General features: G+C 42.0%; 1 protein-coding gene across 1 annotated transcript in view; it reads left to right on the top strand.

The window, feature by feature from the left end:
* Window positions 1-20,583, top strand: part of GNAS (GNAS complex locus) — a 211,838-nt gene that overhangs the window by 23,299 nt on the left and 167,956 nt on the right. The gene's annotated exons all lie outside the window — the stretch shown is intronic.

The raw sequence follows: 20,583 nt of genomic DNA, 5'->3' as shown, positions 1-20,583 counted from the left end.
TTTTCATCCAACTTCTACAAATGCTTTTGTATTTATTTGTGGAGAATAAACAGAATAAGTTTGTCTAGATGTGATGTGAATGCATTTTTGGAAGCCAGATGAAAATATTAATGGTAATATACAACATTGTGTACAAAGGAGAAACATTTTATTATGTTTTTTTCTGTTTATTAATGTCAACCTTAAACTGTGCCATGGCGCTATTAAATTATATAAATTGTCTCTACTGCAAGTTGGATTGGAAGAATCTTCCTAGATCTTGGGATGGTTTTATACAAATTATATACAGTTCCATCTTAAATTGATTTAGGAAACAGGTTTGTTTAGTTTTATTAATCGTCTCAACATAAAGGTTCATTTTGCAGAACTGTCCTCTAAGACTAAAAGAATTATTTAAGTGATTATTTAATTTTCAAGCTGACTCTGTTAAAATAATAGCATTAATGCTATAGATTTCTGAATTGTCTAGAATTCTTTAATGAATAGGAATAACTTTTTTTGGAGACAAAAAAAACCCAATTCTGCATGCTCTCTAGTTGAAGTTCACTGGAATAAGTTCACTGAGTGGTATTCGGACCAGGAAGCACTGGGCATGTGTGTCCAGTAATTTAGACTTCCTGTTCAAGATTGAGGAAAGCTGCTTCGTGGAGTGACTATGCCAAAGTCTATGGGAAACCAATAGTTGAAACAGAGTGCTCAGTAGCACAATGGCTGGACTGAATGACAATGGATAGTACTATCACAATTTTCATTTTAGAAGAACATGAATCTAGGTCATTGCAGCAGATATTACAGCTGGGTTATGTAAAGAAGCTCTACTTCTGTAGCTGGCAAATCAGCAGAAAGTTTCCTATCCTGTGATTTTGAAGGGCTAGTTTTTAAAAATATATCAACCTAAAGCCGGTATTGAAAACCTCTGATCAGTTAGTTTCTTTGCTTGTAGTAGGATACTGCTGGTTATCTTTAAACTAATTAGCAGGATTTGCAATAACTCCATGTATGTTAGCAACTTTTTGTGTGCTTTAAATTAGTTGAATGTATTTTTATTGGTAAACAAAACACAAATCCCATTAGAATTTGAATAGCAGAAAAGTGGGGTTTGATTTCTAACTGTTAATATCTAAAACATTAGATTTGATTTGCTCCTGAAGAACTCTAGGATTTTTTTAAATTGCTTTCTCACTTAGTATGATTCATAAGGTAACTAGTACTTGGAAAAAGTACTGCTTTTCCTATGATATCTTCCAAGTCTCTGTTAGGACTAGATCTGACTTTGGGTATTAACTATACTTCCTCTTCTCTGTTTATCCACCCGGTTTATTCTTAGTTGTCCATTTAGTTGGCACTTCTAAAGTGCCTTTTCCTGTAATTGTGCTAGGTAGGGGAAGCTATGCTTTGCCATCACTCCAAAATTTGGAGGGAAGTTGCTCCAATTTTCACCACTTTCTGTGAAAAGGCCCAAATTAATGTCAGGCCCTAGCTGGAGCATCACAGCTGTCTGTGGTTTTTTCCGGTTGTGACACCAGGTAAATACATGTACAGATTGCAGTTGATACCCAATTCATGGCTTATGCACCACATCACAATATATAGCCAAATGTGCTGTGCCATACATCAGCTAAAAAAATTATTTACAGCAAAAAGATGTGGGCAAGGCACCAGGCAAGAACGGGTTTTGAGCAAGAATAGCTCTTTGTGTTTGTGCAGTCGGAGTCAAATGCTTTTTGTGTTAAAGTGCAGAAAAGAGCAATGTCTCATCCTTTCAGGCCAGAGGCCTGCAAGATGCTATTGGAGCCAGTGTTTTTTATGTGAAGAGGGGAGATTCTTCCATCGTTCAAGTACTAAAGCTGTAGTTTATAATCTGTGGGATACTTGCCAAGCCCTGATGGGAACAAACCCCTTCTACCAACTATATAAAGGAATCTCTCCCTGTCTGTGGGAGCAATTCAGTTGGCCTGAACTTTTGCACAGAGGCAATAAGTGCTGTACATTCCTTGGCCATTAAAGGTACGTTTAAACTGCAGAATTAACCCAGGCTCTTGCCTATTTTTCACTTTAACCCCATTCTTGAGCATGCAGTTATAACTTTGACCTGGGTTTAGAGGTGCATTGAGCCCTGGATACTGTACCTGGTATTGGGATGTGACAGAATGTGGTCTCCGCTTTAAACCACTGGCACTGCACTAAGAATGTAGGTTAAATAATTGCATAGTCCTCCAATACACTTCCCACGGTGCCCTCTTAAAGAACTGAAGTTCTCTTGCAACTAATTTAGAAAGAGCCTGAGGGGTTTCAGTACAAGGGGAAATCTTGGGTGAGTTGAGGGCACAATAATGTGGGCAGAGCTTTGCAAGGGGGATGCTCTCACACATGCTAGACTAACTCGGGTGCTCAAACCCAGTAGTTTGACTGTGCAGTATAGACAGCCTAAGTGCATTAATTCATATTGTTTGACCTCAAGAGAAAAGAGACCTTGGACGTAGGGATCCAAATCCAGGGCCCTTTGATAATGTCACTTGTGTGAACATACTGGCTTTAGTAGTATTGAGTGCCTTTGAATCCAAATCCAGGGGCTGCATTCATGCATGTCAAGGAAACCAGGATTACCTCGCACAAGAAGTTGCTGTAAAGGCAAAAGGCTATATTGCTTTTTCCTATCCCTCAAAGTCCGACAAAAATCTTGCTGTATACAAGCTGAGAATTTGTAAGGAGAAGAAAATTAGGAGAGTATGATGTGCCTTATGTTTCATTAAGAGATGTCCTTTAAATAATTTTGTTTAGGAATTGTTCTCATTACAAAAGAACAATGGCTGTTTTCAGTGTCTCCTAATCTATCGTGCTGTAGCTCAAAGCAGTGCAAATCTATTTAAAATCAATTAGTAAAGCATTGCTAAATCATGACACTTCAGACACCATGAACTCCTCTCAGAGGCTGCCTTCAAGTGAGGCAGAGGACCAAAAGGAATGGATTATTAACAGCCTTGCATTGTTGGAGTGTTCAGGAGTCCTGTTCTCATTGGGGCAGTTGATGGTGCAGCTGGTACTTGTGCAAAGGATACAAACAAGAGGCAGCTGCAAATACAGAACCAATTGGGGGGAATGTTATTTTTAAATTGTATTTGAAATGCTTCCAGTTTCCTACAAACTGTAGAAAACTGATAAGGCCAGATTTTTGCTCTTAGACATAAGTGCAATGCCCATTGATTTGAGCAGATACTCTGGCTAAGTAGAAATGCATCAGACCATTTATTTAAAAACCATAAAAATGAAAGTGGTTAGGTTGTTGTATTGGGTGAGTAGTGTGCCAGAACATCAGGTTAGAAGCCATACCCAAAAGTCTGTGTGCTTTTTGGGGCAGAGGCAGCATGAGACGGAGAGAGACTCTGGAGATTTTTGAAAAAACATGAAGGGGAGACTGGTGCCTAACCCTTTTTGGCTTAAAAGGAGAGCTGGATATCTAATCTCCCCAACCCGCTCTTTTTTTTTTGCTTTGGAAAAATAACCACTAAATACAGGGATGAGTCTGAGCAACAAAGCTTGGTTTGGAGCTGAACTTCCCCAAGGATCAAGGGTATCCGTAGCAGACACATTTTAATTCAGACTGAATTCTGCTTTTATGGAGTTGATATGAAAAGTCTTAAACCCTTTACCAATTCCCAAAGATGTTGCTGAAGTCTACACAGATGTGCAAGGTGGATGCAAATCTTTAGAGGTAAAACAGCTCTTCTCTGACTCCAGCCTGAAAGGCATTGAGAAGCCATGCAGAAGGCTTACTTATTTTTAAAAACTAGTCTAGAGCTGTTGTGGGTGTGATTCCTTCACTGGATGAGGTTCTGTGTACAACCCTGTCACAGATGAGCTTGGCCAGGCCTGGATAGCAACCAGAATTTCATATGCATCCAGCCCTCTGCCCCTACTTCTGGCTTCAAACATACACCCCCTCCCCCAAACTGATGGCCCAGTTTTAAAGACTAAAATAAAAATCTTGAAATGAAGTCTTGTTCAGGCTCAGGAAAAATGGATGTAACAGGTGACATCCTAATCCTGCAGTAGTTAAAAAGTAATTTTTAGAAAGAGCCACAACATGCATTCCCGATTACGGTTTTTAACTATTAATTCTCACTGTTAACCATCCACAAAACTGACTGTAGCAATACAGCTCATCTGTTCAGGTGAAATATTTCTCACTTTTTTGTGTTATTAGTTTCTATTTCTCATCCTGATAAAAGAAGATTCTGGGAGAGCTTGCTTGCATTACCTTCATTTTTTATTAAATTTACCCATGCTTTTTTCTGTTGTAGACTGGTGGTGTTATATCCTGATCCTGCAAACATGTACGCAGATAGTCTCATTAAAGTCAGTGATGTCACTCACCATTGCGAACATTACTTCTGCACATAGGCATTTGCAGGAGTGGAGCTATAGTTCTCAAACTGGAGAATTTATATCCAGCCTCATGCATGTTCTTTTCATTCATTTTGTCAAGCTCACCTGTTACTCAACAGAAAGCAACCACTATAATGTAATATTGGCAAGGGATGTAAGTGCTTCAGGTTATCCAAAATAAATACAGGGAAGTCCCAATCTTGAAAAAATCTTGAATGCACCCAATAATTTAATAAAATCAAGCAGAAATACAGTGGTTTGGGGTCCTCAGAAGTATTTAATATTTAAAAAAACAAAAACAAAAAACTAATTCTGAGTTCAGTAAATTGAACCTTAGTCCTCTTCCCATTGAATGGCTCAATAGAGGGGGAGGTCTGCTTAACTTGCATTCTTGAGGTATTCCCCCCACCCCAGTTTGCAAAAAAGTGAACCGGAGAAAGCCCTGTAATAGTTACAGTGCTACAGTGAAAATTCTTGTTGAGCATATTGGCCAAAATTCAGAAATAGCACTAAAAATGGAAGTCCTGTGATTATAAAAGAGGAATGTTATCAAATGCAACATTGTAACAGTGGAGCTTGTGAATAGCACATTTTGTCAGGCAAGGAAGTAAATGGCTTGTCTTAAATAACAGACTTTTTAGTCCAAATTGCAAAGTCTGATTTCATGTTGGATCAGGGAGCCTAATAAATTCAGGAAAACCTTCAACATTGTCGTGGCATTTGGAGAATTTTTGCCTTTGATCAGAGGCAGCGACATAAGGTTTTTCAAGTTTCCCCTGGATCAGGCCCTCACTGGCTTGTAGGGAGTCTGGATTGACCTGCAAGAAGGATGAAGGGAGAAGGGACATAAGAGGTGCAGGGAAGATGATGGAGCTGTAGCCTCTTTACAGTACTAGCAGGACTCCCCACAGGCTGACATTTAAAATTTTTGGACTCATGTGGAGTTGGCGAGGCAAGAACTTAAACCGGATCCCCAAAGGCTGGGCACAGGGTTGTGGCAGGTGCTGGGAGTAGCCCTCAAGAGGAAGGGGCGACTTCCACATCCCCGCAAGTCACTCACGTTGGCCTGCTGCAGAGTGGAGCCAATTTCATGCAGAGCAAATAATCTGGAAAAGCAGTGTCAATCCAAAGCTAACTAAACTGTTTTCTACTCCTCCCCCATTTATCATTTCCCTGTGTAAATATTTTAAATAACTGGTGCTAACCTTGAATGTTTAATGTTAGAACCAACCTCTGCTCATTGCTTTCCACAATAGTGGGCCAGCCTGTAACAACATGAGTGTAAGTAGCTGCGAACATGGGCAACTGCTCTTGTAACAGAAGACTTGAATTCATAACAAAGCTCACCTGAACTTACTACAGCAGCGCCCTCAAGTGCAACCATGCAGTTTCAAAGTCTGCCAGGGTCTCTGTTGTAAGTCACTTTTATCTTCTGTTTTTCTTTTGCAGGGGTCTGATTATACCATAAGATTTCATGTCAGCTTGACTGTGTGTTCAGCCCAAGAAGATATAAAAAAAAAAAAAAAAATTGTGCTGTTTCTGTATGTTTGCTGCAAACGGTTTGTTTTAAAAGAACAGCTCTTAAGTAACAGTGCAAAGAAAAAGTGCATTGATTTCAGAGTTTGCTTTTAAACTGCTGTACTTCCTCTTATGGGCCCTTGTGACAATGTATTTTAGCAGAATTTGCAGATTCATTGGACGTGGACAGGGTTGTGCCATGAGCGTGTGGATGGCATTGCATCAGGAAGAATTTGTCTGGATTTGGGCTTAGTTTGCACGCTGATTTATGCATAATTTTATCAGTTAAGGTGCAGGTTTTTGCTGAGACCAGGGTGAAAACGGCAGGGGTTATACTTCTATAAAGCATCTTGATACCAGTAGAATCTCGTCCAGCTGAGAGCATTGTATCTCTGCAGTCTCTCTCCCTAGGACTGTTAAAGTGGAGAAACTTTGGAGACAAGCCTTAGTCTTTAGCCTCAGGCTTCCTTGCTGGACTACCATTTATTTTGGTAAAATCCCATCTTCCTTCTCACCAAATAGTTACATTGCTGAACTCATAACCAGCTCAGTTATTACGTTTTTGGTCACTGAACTCCAGTTCTTTTCAAGGTTGAAATGTATCTCTCTACCGGCAGCATGTCGACTGTACGTGATTCTCTAGAATTCCCTTTCCCCTCAAAGCTGGCAGCGCCTCCTCCTCATGCCTCCCAGCCTGTGCTGATCCAAGAAGGTCAAAAATACTTTATTTCTAAAGAAAGACAAAATTACTGAACAGCACCAAGGTGCCTGCAGAAGCAAATCATGTTGAGCTTGTGATAGAGATTCCCCAAGGGTCCGGGCAATAATGGCACCTAATAACTAGCTGAAACCTCCTGGGCTTTGCGGGGGTAATGAATGTTTAAGATGTTGCTGGGAGCAGAGGGAGTTGCTTCTATTAATGTTAAAAATCATGTCCCTACCTTTCAAAGAGCTGCTTTGTAAAGATACCTCCATGATCAAATGCAGTAATATTCTGCAAATCTGTATTTTTATAAAGTCTTATTGTGTGGGTTTACGTAGATGTATTGCAGAGATTGACACCACAAGGGAATTCATCTGTGTAATAAAGAACAGGCACATTTGGGCCACATTCTGCTGTTAATATTTTGTGCCTTGAATGAGGGTTGAAATATAGCCTAATGGTTAGTGGGTGTATCTACATGAGATGCTGGCACAGAGTAGCGTCAAAAAAAAACCATGCAAGGAAGGTACTGCACAGTAATGTTGGTTAAAAGGACTTGCTACATAAGCAAGTACTAAATGACTACGCAGTACAAACTGCATAGGCTGCCGCTCGTGTAGATGTGGCCAGTGTGTCCTGGATTTTCTACCAGTACTGTTAAGGGAGAGGGGTTTTTACTAACGAATAAGGGCTGATTTTTCTGAAACGGTGCTATGGAAATTGTTCCTGCTTGTCAAGAATTTTAATGTTTCAGTCTGTGGCTGTGGCTGTTTGTTTCAATTTAAATGTGGAGGGTTTGATACCTTTTTGGCTAAAGTCTCCTCCTAGCAGGAACACACATCTATAGGTTAGGCTAAATATGTTGTAGTCCCAATTTACTGTGGGATACTGGGCAAGTGGTTTAAATTCCCTGGATCAAATACAGCTGGTATGTGTGAAGTGGTGGAAGGTACATGTCGGTAAAAGAGCTTAAAAGTTAAGGCCTTGCCTGCATGGGAATAGTTTTCTTTTTCAACATAACTAGTTTTTCTGGCATAGACTCTAGCACATCCGTGTGGTGTGCATGTATGTGGTTTTAATCTATCTTATTCTATTTGAATCCACTTAGCAACATAAGTAGCCCAGAGTGTTATAGCAGCGTTGGGTTTGTGGGGATGCAGTCCTGTTTGAAATAACTACTATCGGGCTACAGGCAGTCCCGCCAAAGCTATCCCAACTGCACTTTCTCACAGCCGGATTGGCCTCTCTCTTGTTCTTCACCAGTGTGTGCTGCGCTGCTCTGGGATCATTTAAACTGGACTTCACTTCCCTGGTGAAGTGCTGGCAACATCCAGGGGGTAGCTCTTTTGTGAATTTAAGTTTTATAGTAAGTTCACATACCTGAAGTCCTTTTTTATCACTCCTGTCCTATTCTTCTGCCTGGTCCACGCACAGGTCCTGGTCTTCCTTGCCCTTGAGAAGAAGAGCATGTCACAGTTCAGTTTCACAGGAATCACCAAAATGTTTTGACCGTCACTTGCAGATTTTCACAACTCTATAGCCTAATGTCCCACCGACACGGAGGAGCATTGGGGGAATTATGAAAAATGCTAGAGACTAATATCAGCTTTCAGTAAAAGTCCCAATACACATGCCTACTAAGCGGAGATTGCTTTCTTTACTTGGATTGTATTCCTTTTTCTCCTCTATACCTTGATCTAGCATAGGAGCACTTTGGACCTCTTTCTCTGACCAGCTGAAGTATTTTGCAAAGATTCACTTCTCACTGGCTCTTTGCAGTGTGCTAAAAGTCTCGTCACTCCTGCATCATTTTTTTTTGTCAGGCTCTCTCTCCCTTACTTTCTGATGTTTTGCAAAACACAGTAAGTAGCCATCATGAGGCAGACATTCCTTAATATTTTCTACTCCTGTCATGAGATTTCCACCTTCCCTGTGAACTTCCAAACACATGGTCTACTGTCATTCTGTGGCTACCTAGTGTAAGCAGTTCTTTTCTTTTATTCAAGTGTTCAGCTACAGGGTTGTAGGGGCAGGATGCAGGAGAATTACTGGATTTCCAGCAAAGATTGGAGAAATCAAAACACTCGTAATAGCCGTAATGATCTTGAGAGGGAAACGTTTTGTAAAATGGAACAGGGGTGAGGTTTCTAAAGATCCCAGCATTACCCCCTGTTAATCCAGACTGCCCCATGTTAATGTTGGTGAACCTACTACAGTATTAAACTGGAAATTTGCATCTGCTGCTCGAGGGTGCTTCACGGGTCGTGAGGAAAGTAACCAATCTGCATCCTGAAAGTTATGATACCCCCCTGGTCACTCCAGTGTAAACCACTGTCCACCAAGCCGTGCCAGTTTGAGAGGAGAACTAGTGCTCCATGGAGTATTTCTGCTCCAGAAAAATGTCACGCGTAAGTAATTTCTCAAACTTCCTCCTCCTTTTCCTCCTCCAACCCCCTCTAGCAGTATCAGTGCAGCACGGTGGCAAATCATCTCCATCTCTTTTCCCAACAACTGGTGAGGTGACTGCCAATACATTTGGACTCCCTGTTCATCTTAATGACTGTCCGGATGGTGGCAGTCTGCAGTGCTACCTGACAGTGGGTCACAAATGACACTGGCAAAAGCCAGAAAGGTTATAGGAGTCACGGGCATTTGTTAGTACGACCTCCAAGTCTACAAATTTTATGAGATCTCCCACAAAGCATCTGACCGTATATTGAATGTATTCAGCACAGCAGCTGAACATGGTACTAAGCAGTATATCTGCCCAGACTTGTGTGATATTGAAAGGGCACAGAATCGTGGAGACCCGGTCATTTGTATAAGATTTCACAGACATTTGGGCTGGAAGGGACCCTGGAGGATCATCGAGTCCAGCCCGCTGCCCCAGGGGCAGAAAGTCAGCAGGGATCATAGGATCCCAGCAAGAATTAAAAATGTAAGAAATGTCTTGTTCACCGGCATGGGTGGATGGATGGCTCTTGGTATAACTGTACAGGGGGAAACATGCCTGAAAACAAGGTCTAAAACAACATGACCTGCCTGCTGCGAATCAAGAGCGGCAGCAAGAAAAGCACCTAAGTCAGGTATAAAAATGTACTTTAAAAAAAAAAAAAAAAGCATCAGTTTTGTCCATGCTCAGTTTTTCCATAAGATAGCTAGTATTTTTCTTGGAGTCTACAGTTTATAGAGTTGTGGGATTATGTGAGAAGCTCTGCTTCCGTTTAAAACAAAAGCAAATTTCTACCCTTCATGGTTGAGGAGAGAAGATGGAAAACATGACTCAGACCCCAAAAAGCCCAAAACCAGAGGGTAAATACAACAGACACTCTTTACTCTCACGATTTTGGAGGCTTGACTCGTGATTTTTTGAATAGATGAGATAGCCATACTGGCCATATTTAACATATAGGTACATGCCACTGAGATAAGATACGCTATGACCAGTGCAGACTCCTTTACAACTGCTGGCTGAGGTCATAATGAGGTTGTAAAGAGAATACTTGCCAAAAGCCTAAAGCCTTGCAAATGTATTAAAAAGAGCTGAAGTTAAGGTACTCATTATATCTCCTGTAATATTTGATACGGGGAAGGTGGGGGGAGTTGTATCTTTCTCCTGCAAAGGACCAGGCCCTCAATCATCCCAAGGACACCACTCATTTTAGGCTTAGTGGCCACATCTGCACATGCAGAGGCGTGCGCTTGCAGCAGGACAAATTGCTGCAGCGCCTGCCCCTGCACACGTGCTTTGCTGTGGGACAAATTGTCCCGCAACCGGCAAACTGCCTTTTCCCAGCTCTTCAGCCAGGGAGAGCTGGAGGCTGGGGCCAGCACTGATGGTGGCCCCGAGAGTCTTACCTGGTGGCCTGGAGCAGCAGGGACGCGGGTCGGGCAGCGTGGAGGCTGCGTGGTCAGCCAGAGCATTGCTCTGGACAGCCTGGCCTCCCTGCGTACCAGCACGCGTTTCTTGTGTGCGTGTGTTGTGCCACTTTTTTTGGTGCAGTGGGTGTTTTGGGGTTTTTTTCTGCTTACCAGAAAATCCCTGCAGCAAACTTGTGACCCTGGGGCTGCACACTTAGAGCACCGGGCAGGTTTGAAGGCTCACCTTGTGCGGTGTGCGGCGCCACAAGTGCGGGTGCCCAGATTCCGCGCACGTTTTGATGCTCTTGCTTTGACCGCAGGGAATCTCAGCGGCAGCAAAGCCCATGCACCTTGAAGACGGCAGGGAGCATGATTTGCCCCGAGGGGACGGACGTCCCAGGGGTTTGAACTTTTGGCCTGGGGGGCAGGGAGGGGACAGAGCCGTGGGGGCGGTGGGCTGTTGCATCTCTTCTCCCCCGGGTCTGGGCTCCGCTCCGGGCCTTGCCCTGCCCGACTCCTTTAAGGCAGGGATGAGCTCAGGTAGCAGGAACGCGGGGACATGGCTGGTGCGCTGCTATTTTTAGCGCGGCGCGGCGCGGCACGGCACGGCCGTACAGCGGGGGAGCGAGGCGGCGCGGGCGCGCTTGCTTGCCCCGCGGCAGGAGCGGGGAGGAGCCGGCGGCGGGCTCGGGCTTTGCGGAGCGCGGGGCAGCGGCAGCCGGGCTCAAAATAGCAACAGCTGGTTTAAAAATAGCCTCCGGGCGCGGGTCCCAGCGGCCGCCGCCGCTGCCCCGGGGCAAGGAGGGGGGCAGACCTTGCTACACCGCTTCAGATGGGTCAGTCGCTCCAAGGGGATTCCTGCAGCCCCCTCCCCGGCTCGCTTTGGGGCCGGGCATGTACTCGGGCTAACTCCCAGGAGGAGGTGAATGGCCTTCATTGTATTTGATGTGCTAAGCCGGTCGCTTTTAAGCACTCTTTTTTTTTAAGGATTAGCTATTCCAAAGTGTGTGTGTGTGTGTGTGTGTGTGTGTGTGTGTGTGTGTGTGTGTTGGGTTTTTTTCTAGATCACGCCAAATGAGTCGATCTCCAAATATCCTTCGACTGAAGCCGGTAGGGATCCTTGGATCAGTGCAGCTTGCAGTACGGTCTGGTTTCACTTGCTACGCAGGAGCGGGGGAGTGGTTGTGTTGTATTCCCGAAAAAATGGATATTGGTTTGTCTGTGTTCATTCGGAGCGGTGGTGTATGAAAATCCCTTTCACTTCCTTATCGAAATACTGTTTTAGAAGACTATCACAGCCTTTCTCCTTGGGACAGTCGGCAGAGAACTATATGGACATGTTAATATATTGAAAACCCAATAAAAATCCTATGGCTTTTATGAGTAAGATGCATTTTTTGTTACCGATGTTAATAATTGGTTCACTTTAACAATTATTAATTAATTGCCAGATGTCTGAAAAACATCTTGCTTGTCTCTTTTAGTTGGGATGTATAGGTTGTTCCAGAAATTTTATTATTCCAGAGACTTTTGGGGTTGTTTTTTTTCTTCCAGTCTACAATGTACTGTGCCAGAAAGGAGGGGGTGAAACAGGTATCACGTGTGCTGAAATGAGTCTCCTAGGAGTCTGAAAATGGATGGGTTAAGAATTTATGATGGAGCTTTGAGAGAAAGTTTATGGAAAATGTAAAGATGTGTCTATATACAAGATTTCTTGTATTTGCAGGTTAAATTTTAAATAAATCTATTTTGATCCTCAAAATAGACCTTATATCATGTTATTTAGTATTAATGAAATGTATACATTACTACTGAATAATTATAAATTGCACTGGGGGAAAGGATTGCTTGTGTGTGCGCATTTTGAATTTGAATAAAAATTGTAGTCTGTCTTCACTATTGTAGTCTAAAAAGTGCATATCAATGGTTTGAGAAACATGCCAGCAGTTCACCGTCATCGTGGTGGAGGATAGCTGGTGTTCTGTCCTTTTGAGTTGCTTTTACTTCTGGCTCAAAACAAATTATTTCCTAGATTGCTCTATTTTTCTAACATTAGGAATACAGTTGACCTGTCTCTTTATGTGGATAACTTGTTAACAGCTAATTAAGAATTAAGTTCTAAAATTATGTCAGCAAAATTCCACAATTATATGTGTATCTGCTGCAGCTTTACAGAGATCAAACTTGTAATTCTCAAGTAATACTAGAAAGTAGTAGTAGTAACCCTTTATACAATTGGCAAGAAGTTGAGTCTTTTAAAGATTTGTATAGAAGAAAAACCATTTTAATGCCGGTACATTAAAATGGCTTCTAAACTAAAAACTAAAAATAAAAATGTGGTGACATTTATTTGTCTTTCCATTCTAAAATGGAGAACTTCTAGAACACTAAGTGAAATATAAAAAAAAAAATAGTGTTTATTTTTTAAAGTAACATAATAGGACTGAGTGTGTGTGTGTGATTAAAGTGGGAGAGTTTAGAGAAAATTCTATAAAAACTTGAGTCAGTTTGGTGTGAAATCCTCTGTCAAGATGCAGACTTTCCTGCTTTACTTGTTTTTAAAATGAGACTCATGTCACTAGAAGTTTTGGGCATACCGGGGATTCAGAATCAGGCCCTAGCATACTAACAGGGAAATGAGCTATGTAAGAGAAATTGTAAAGGAATTAAACACAAATCAAGGTAACTAGACAAGTTAAACTGGCTCGATGTTTGCTTGTAAACTTTCATGTTGCATACCATGCTGGACTGGCGAAAAAAAATGAAGATTAAACAAATTTTGAATAAATCCTTTTGAATGGGACTTCTGAGTAAAGGAAGTTTTACTCCAATTAGTTATTGAACTGCAAATTGAACTGAAAAGAAACCCTGAACAAAAACCTCAGGAAGGCTAGCTCTTACTTATTCTCTCTTATTTTTCCAAGATGGGAACGTTACATTTCCAAAAAGAAGGTAGAGTGTTTTTTTTCATTGTCTATCATAATAGTTGAAGCCTCTTTTGTAAGAACTAGATAAATAAGTCAAACCAAATCTTAGACCCAAACGATAACGGTTTTAGAATAATTAATCATTTTCTTTAACCAAAAAATGGAAAATATTATTTTATTTAGAGAAAAATATTTCTGTGCTGGTGAGAGTATAGGTGACCAGATTTCTTATTAAAAACAGTAATCAGATGAATATCAGACTGTTATTTAATTTAATCCACATAATTTTAATGTGTAAAAAAATAATGCTTGGAGAGTTTAAATATAATATTGGTTTGAATAGGATTTATTTTTCATATCTACACAATCAGCCCTTTGGGGCAAGGAGTCAACTCTCTTCCAAACGGGTTGTGTCCCCACGGTGTTAAACAAGAAGAGTTTCTCAACTTCAAAGATAGAGTTACAATGTTTTAGTATTGGAAAGTACCACATATAGGAAACTGGTGAATTGTGAAGGGGGGAGGGGAAGAAGAGTAAGTTGGAAGCTGGCTGTCGCAAAGACATTTTATATTTGAACTCTAGATGTTAAAAATCAGTAATACTAATCTGATTTAAAATAAATAGAATCCCAGATGCATATAGGAAATGAATTTTCTGGGATGCTGTAGTGTTTCACTTATTTTCAAATCGCACCTCCTAAACAAGAGAAGCAACGTATCAATGACGTACTAAATGGAGAGTTGGGAAATATGATCCATTATCATCTTTGCTAGGGCAAAAATTCATGAATTTGAGCAAGGACAGGTGGGTTGTTGTTTTTTCTTTTGGTGAGGGAATGTAAAGTTAGCTCATTTGCTGAGATTCAACTTGGGGAAAATCACCCAACTTTTACCTTTATAATTCAGAAAGACTGCATGGCCTGGTTGATAGATAATCATTAGAAGCTGAATGCTGCTCTGCTTGTCTTCCCATAGCCCCTGTCTCTGGCCCAGCTGCATGCAGGGAAGTGCAAGAACAAAATCTTAAGTCTTTTATAAAACCAAATGTATCATCACCATATAGTCACAGTAGACAAGGGGGAAATTGTAAGTGGTTTGGCAAACAAAAACATTACTGGTCAGGTACAGTTTTTTGCAGAACAAACCCACTGAAGGCTTAGACTCTGCCCCTACTCCTTCTTTTTAAATAAATATACTTGAGTTGTGGGAAATTGTGGCTGATGAGGTTTGGGTCAAGCTTTGGGTATTGGCGCATCTCATCTTTATACATCTTGAAAGAATTGTCTTTTGAAACGTGCTTCCTGCTTTGGCAAACTGAAGAGAAAAACTTTAAAATTCAGATTTAAAACCACTGATTAAACAGGCAACATTTGCAGTCTTTGATAATAGTAGATAATTAAATGTTAGGCTCTCAATCCATCTTTAATGCATTTTTGCCAGTCAGGCATGGAAGCAAACTCCATAGGTAACCGCCGTGTGAAAACCTTCATGTGCTTAGGGCTAGGTGATTTTGAAGCATCAGCTTCAACTGTGAGTTCCTCTTGTTTTATTCCTGTGTCCCTGCTAAGAGTTTGAGTTGTAGTTTCTTCAGAGTTCTTGCAAAATCTTTTTTACCAACTAGGGACCTAATCCAAAGACTGTTGAAATCTATATTGACTTTAAAGGGTTTTGGATCAGGCCCTGACGTTCCACCTAATATGTCATTAATGTGCATTTCGGCTCTCTGAAACCTGGAGATCATAGCATGTATTTAGAAACTTAAAAATCACAGATGATTCACTTTGGGTTTTAAACAACTGGAGGGGAGGTGGAATTAGGCATGAGTTCATTGTGCGGGGATTAGTACAGTTTATGAAGATCACCTTTCATGCTTTGTAAGTCCATCCTACTTTAGAAATCTATAGCTGGTGTCTGCTGCATACCACTTAAACCACACCTCTCCAAATTCTTTCCCCAAGGCAGCCTATAGCTGCCAAAAACAGACTCCTGGGGAGTATCAAAGGTGATCCCCTGCAAATAGATTAAAAATTTCCTACTGTTATTAACAGGATAGTTCTGTGCAGTCCAACCAGAACCGCTCCCTCGTTCTTCGCATCTGACCCATCCTGCTTTCCTTAGGGAGGATGTGAATCGCATAAATTTACTTCTGAGAGAGAAGATGCTCTTTGACTTGGTTAAAATAATTGGCACTTTTCTTGTATCAGTCCCACTAGTGAGATCTGTGTTCATAGCACCCTCTTTTTCACTGAGATCAAGCATTTAATGAAAATAATAGTATTTTGTGCAGTTAATATTCAGAAATTAAATGATGACTGATTCACTTCCTTCCCTGTACAAAGCCTGAGACAAGTTAGTCTTTGTGTGCATGGGGGGACCATGCTGTGGGAGTCCAGTGGTAGGAAGAAAGTGAGAGCAGTTGACCCTCTCCAAAGTTATTCAGCCCATCAGCTGGAAAAGTGGTCTTGATTCCTCCAACCTTCTTTGTAGGTAATTCCAGCCATAAGACCTGGAATTACCTATAAACAAAATTACACATGCTTTTTTATGCAGCTGTAGTTAAGGTCTGTCAGCACTTATAATACAAATGATTGCTTTCAGGAATTCTTCTCTGCTGTAGAAAGCAGGTGTAAGTTGAAACTTGGCCCCACACAGCTGTGACCCTCCCCCCCCCCCCCCCCCCCCCGGTGCCCCATCTTTCCAAATCTGGCTGCCTCAAAGTGAGACTTTTAAATCTAGTTCTTTTGTTTTCTGTTTGCACTTGAAAGCCATGTTCAGATGAGCGCGGCCGTGCATACATGCCTGCGGTGCCACATACTGCACATTTACTTGTTCTCCGTGCTGCTAGGTAGCAGCGTGGATGGGGTTTTTTGTTTTTCTTTTTGACCCTCGGATAACCACAAAGTAAAAAAAAACCAAAAAACCCATGGGGGGAAAAAAGTGGAGTGGTGCATGAAGTGGCAATGTGCAGTGCCCAAAGCCAGAGCCACACTCCACAGCCAGCCAGGCTCTGTGTGGCAGGATTGCTGCTGCCGCAGCCCCAGGAGGCCTCCAGGCCCCCAGGTAAGGATGCTGGGGCCAAACCAGTGCTGGCCTCAGCCTCCCCTACTCCACCCGGAGTAGCTTGCCATGCACCGGAGAATACATGTGGCACAGGCATTCCCCAGGGACAAGTAGTGGTGGCACGAGGTGTGCTGTTGCTAGTTGTCTCCAGGGAACCAAGTGTCCATGCACATGTGGACATGGCCTCAGTGGTCAGAGTTTCAGAAATGTAGAATGCCCACAAATCCAGTGGGAAACGTACGTGCTCAGCATCTCTCAAAATCGGCCCGCCTTTGTTTAGATCGGTGGTTTTAAAGCTGGGTTCCATGATGGGTGATCACTCGGGGCCTGTAGTGTGCTGCCATTGCAGGCTGTGGTTGCCTGGACCATGTGAGCTGATGTGACGCCAGGGGTAGAGGTAAAGAAGTAATGTGAAAGTTTGAAAACAACCGACTTAGGTGGGAAAGATACAGATTTAGGATCCTTATTTTAGGCAGCCAGGTTTTTAGCTTTTTGAAGCTATGATCAGTCCATTATTCATCGTGCCAGCGCGTGACATAGATTGGATGCATGCTTTTGCTTCAGGTTGAATCCTGTTTAACTGCATGCTGTACTTCGGTTCTGACCTAAAGATGGGGGAAGTGTCAGAGTGGTCTGAATCCTTCAGGATCTGATTCCTCAAATGAAGCAGTATCACAACAGAGGAGCTGCATGGTAGACTACCCCACAGCGGCCTGTATGGGAAAACCCTGTTCAAATTTTTTAAAGCTATGCGTTGTGGGAATGCTGAATGTGGGAAGCTTATAACCAAAATTGCATGCTTGTTCAGTTTTTGCATGCTGATATCCGAGACAGTAATTCTGGTTTGAGCTACAAAGCCCAGTTGCAGCCCTTATGCAGGATGCAGGCAAAGTTCAACCTATTTGTACTGGGACCTTTGACTCGGTAAGGAGCACAGGTGGTGGCTGCCTTGTCGCAGCACTGCTGACTTTCTGAGTTCCCCAGAGCATGAGGATGTTGTCATCTGTTTTTCATGCTAAATGCTTTTTTTGCCACTTGTTCTAGAGGCTCTCTTGAGAGCCCAGTCATTTGTAAGAAGAAAAAAAACACGTCAAGTTTGTACAACAAGGGGTACAATGTGTTGGTGCTGTAGAGAAGATGTTGCCAGGGTGTTACTCACTATGCCACACACTAGAAAGAACAAAAAATGTTGATGTTAGGCCCATTTCAGCCCTGGTATTAGCAAGTCCAGCTCTGTGAATCAAAGGGGAGATAATCCAGGATTCAGTTTCCCTCTTTAAAGCAAGCATATTCACATGTTCCAATATTTCGGAAAAATTTAAATCCCCAGTACGAATGGCCTGTTTTCCCAGCCGTACCACATCAGCTGTCACTGGACACTTTTTTTTTTTCCTACAGAAGACATCAGGAGTCTAGCAATTAGATGCACCCAATGCCTCTTTCCTGACTCAAGCATCTTCTGAAGAAAAACCAAGGAGGTCCTTTTTCCTGCAACAAGGCGCTGGGGAGCAGAGTACTTCAAGTGTTATTCAGATGTATTAAGTAGCCTTCCCTTGTCTCTCCTTAGGCTTGTTCTGTGCTGTGATGTAGTCTGACAGTAATAATGTCAGGAAAAGGCGGTGAGTAGACTAGTAAAAGGGATTGTAGCTGATGTTGAGTCCCAAGGAACCCATGACCCAGACACCAAGGCCCACTTGGTTTTCCTGTCCCAAAAGTATACCAGACTCCTGGGAGAGTGACTGCAGATAAAACATTTATATTGAGATAATGTTTAACTTTCCTGGTTCAAATGCTGGATGGATGGAAAGGAGTTTTACTGTGACGTATTAGTTCTCAGGAGGTATTTGTTTTCATCAGAAAACTGCCCAACATTATGGTGCATCTGGGCAGTTAGGTTAAAAGATCAGCACTGAAAAAAGAAGAGTGTTGCAATGGCAAATGTGCTGGCTAGGAAGTATCTAATCTGAGGATTTATGGTGAGCTCATCCCCATAGTATCTGAACACCTTACGAGGATTATGGAAACAATAATAGGTCAATAGTCCAGTTATTGTTTGGGCTGTTTGGGTAAGTGAAATCTAATTACTTACTGTCTGCCACACAAGCTGCTGACCTCTGCTAAAAAAACTTTGGTGCATCGACTTCCCTTCCCCATACGTGGCACCAGATAGTACAAGAGATGGATAATACAAATGCCTTGACTGCTTCTTCCTTTAAATTCCTCTTCTGGCTATATTCTTCCATGTATACTTTGAAAAAGATACATGTGAAAACTTTTTTTGTTATGTATCTGTAACTAACCCAGGAACAACCGTCCTCCCCTCTGGACCAATCTACTTGAAGATTCAAATTGTCCTTTTGGCAAGCTGCCTTATGGGGAAAAAATTGCAACCTTACCAAGTGGGGCAGAAGAGAGTTGTTCATTCCTTACTTATTGAGACTTTACCTGGCCTAGCTTGGTTATTCCCTTTTAGAAACTCAGACCTCACACAAATCACCCACCCCAAGAGAAAAAGTAGAATACTTTAATTGAAAAAAGGTGCGTTTCTCATGGGAGCAAATGGATCGGGCAAGTCGAATTAAAGCACACAGTAGCTGCTTTTCTTGAAATATTTAATACACTTGGTTTGCTGTCGTTGGCCTGCTAACCACCTACACTACTTCTAAGCCAACAAGTGTTCAGAAGTACCTTGTGGTGCTGTTAGTGGCTATCCTGATGTTTATCCATTGATTTGGGGTTGCAATGAAAACACTCCTTTGATGCAAGCTTGGCTAACTAATGCAGCAACAGAAGTGCTAGCATGAGCAGAATGGGAACCTAGTATTTTTTTTATTTTATTTTTTTTATCTAGTGGACTTGTCTAAAACCTGTAATTTCTGCAGCTCTTCCAAACAGAATTCAAATTAACTTTTTTGTTTCTTTGTGTTGGTATTTATTTACTTTGCATGTCCCATCTCACTATGCTTTGCTTCTGTCCTCTGACATCCTCTCGTGTGTGTGTGTGTGTGGGGGTGGGGGGGGAGGGGTGTTAAAATGAACTATTTTACCTGTAAGAAGGTGCCATCTTTTTAGCAGTGCTGACAGAAAACATTACGAGTACCTACTGGTTGGAAGAGAGAGGGAGGGGGAACACACAGCAGCCAGGTGCAAGAGGGCCACGTTAGAGCAGAAGATGCCTGGCTCTGCCAAATCCAAAGGGGCAGCATCAGAATTATGTGCTTGGAAAAAAAGAAGATAGTGTAACCATGCAGCAGAAAAGAATTAGTGGAGCCTGCAAAGTTTCAGCATTAGGTGCATCATAATCCCTATATTGTAAAAAATGTTGATGCTATTATTTATGTATAAATGGGCTGTGCTGGCTCAAAACAGAGCAGCACATGACTTCTAAAAGGTTCTGGTGTTTACTTGAGGACCCATTTATTTTAGAGTTTGAGCAAGCCGATGTTTACTTGTCGAATGGCAACTCCAAAGCAATGAACCAAAATGCATCAGAGAAACAAGGTGGTGGCTTAAACCACAACGAAACGCTCAGGAGCTGGGAGCACATGTAACGTCCAGGTCATCAGACCTTCCCAATAGCAGCGGGACTGCTGTGTTTTGCGTGGTTTTAATACCTTCTCAAGAAGGTATCTGGGAAGATGTATTGCCTCCTTTTAACATTATAGTTCCTGTTTTGTGTGTTTTGTTTTGTTTTTTTAAGGCTAGACCTAACAGAAAAGCAGGTTATAGTACGAGTGCCAGTTATTTCCCAAAGAACCAAATGTTTAAGAGAGCAGAGGCAATAAGTGTATGAGGACTAAAATAAATCCTCAACATTTTTTTCCTTCTTCTGTTAATCTTGGAGATGCTTTGATTTTTTTTTTTTTCTTCCCAGTGTCCAACACACTGGCTTAGAGACAAATCCTAATGGAAAATGAATGACAGGCTGTCACTTCCTCTTGTCTGTTTTGTGGTCTGGAGAGAAGCTAAGCTCTAGCTCTCCTTCCAGTGGGGAAAGCTGCTAGAGCAGGGGTTTAGACTTTCTCTCAACAAGCAAAATGCTGTTGAGAAAAGGCTAGTAGAGGTTTAAATGATCCAGGCCTTTAAGAATGTCAGAAAAATGCTGAAGCAGTAAGTATTGGTGATGCAG

The sequence above is a fragment of the Alligator mississippiensis genome, chromosome 9 (genome assembly GCF_030867095.1).
Source record: "Alligator mississippiensis isolate rAllMis1 chromosome 9, rAllMis1, whole genome shotgun sequence".
Lineage (NCBI taxonomy): Eukaryota > Metazoa > Chordata > Crocodylia > Alligatoridae > Alligator > Alligator mississippiensis.
The sequence above is the reverse complement of the archived record's forward strand: the minus strand, read 5'-3'. Positions and strand labels throughout refer to the sequence as shown.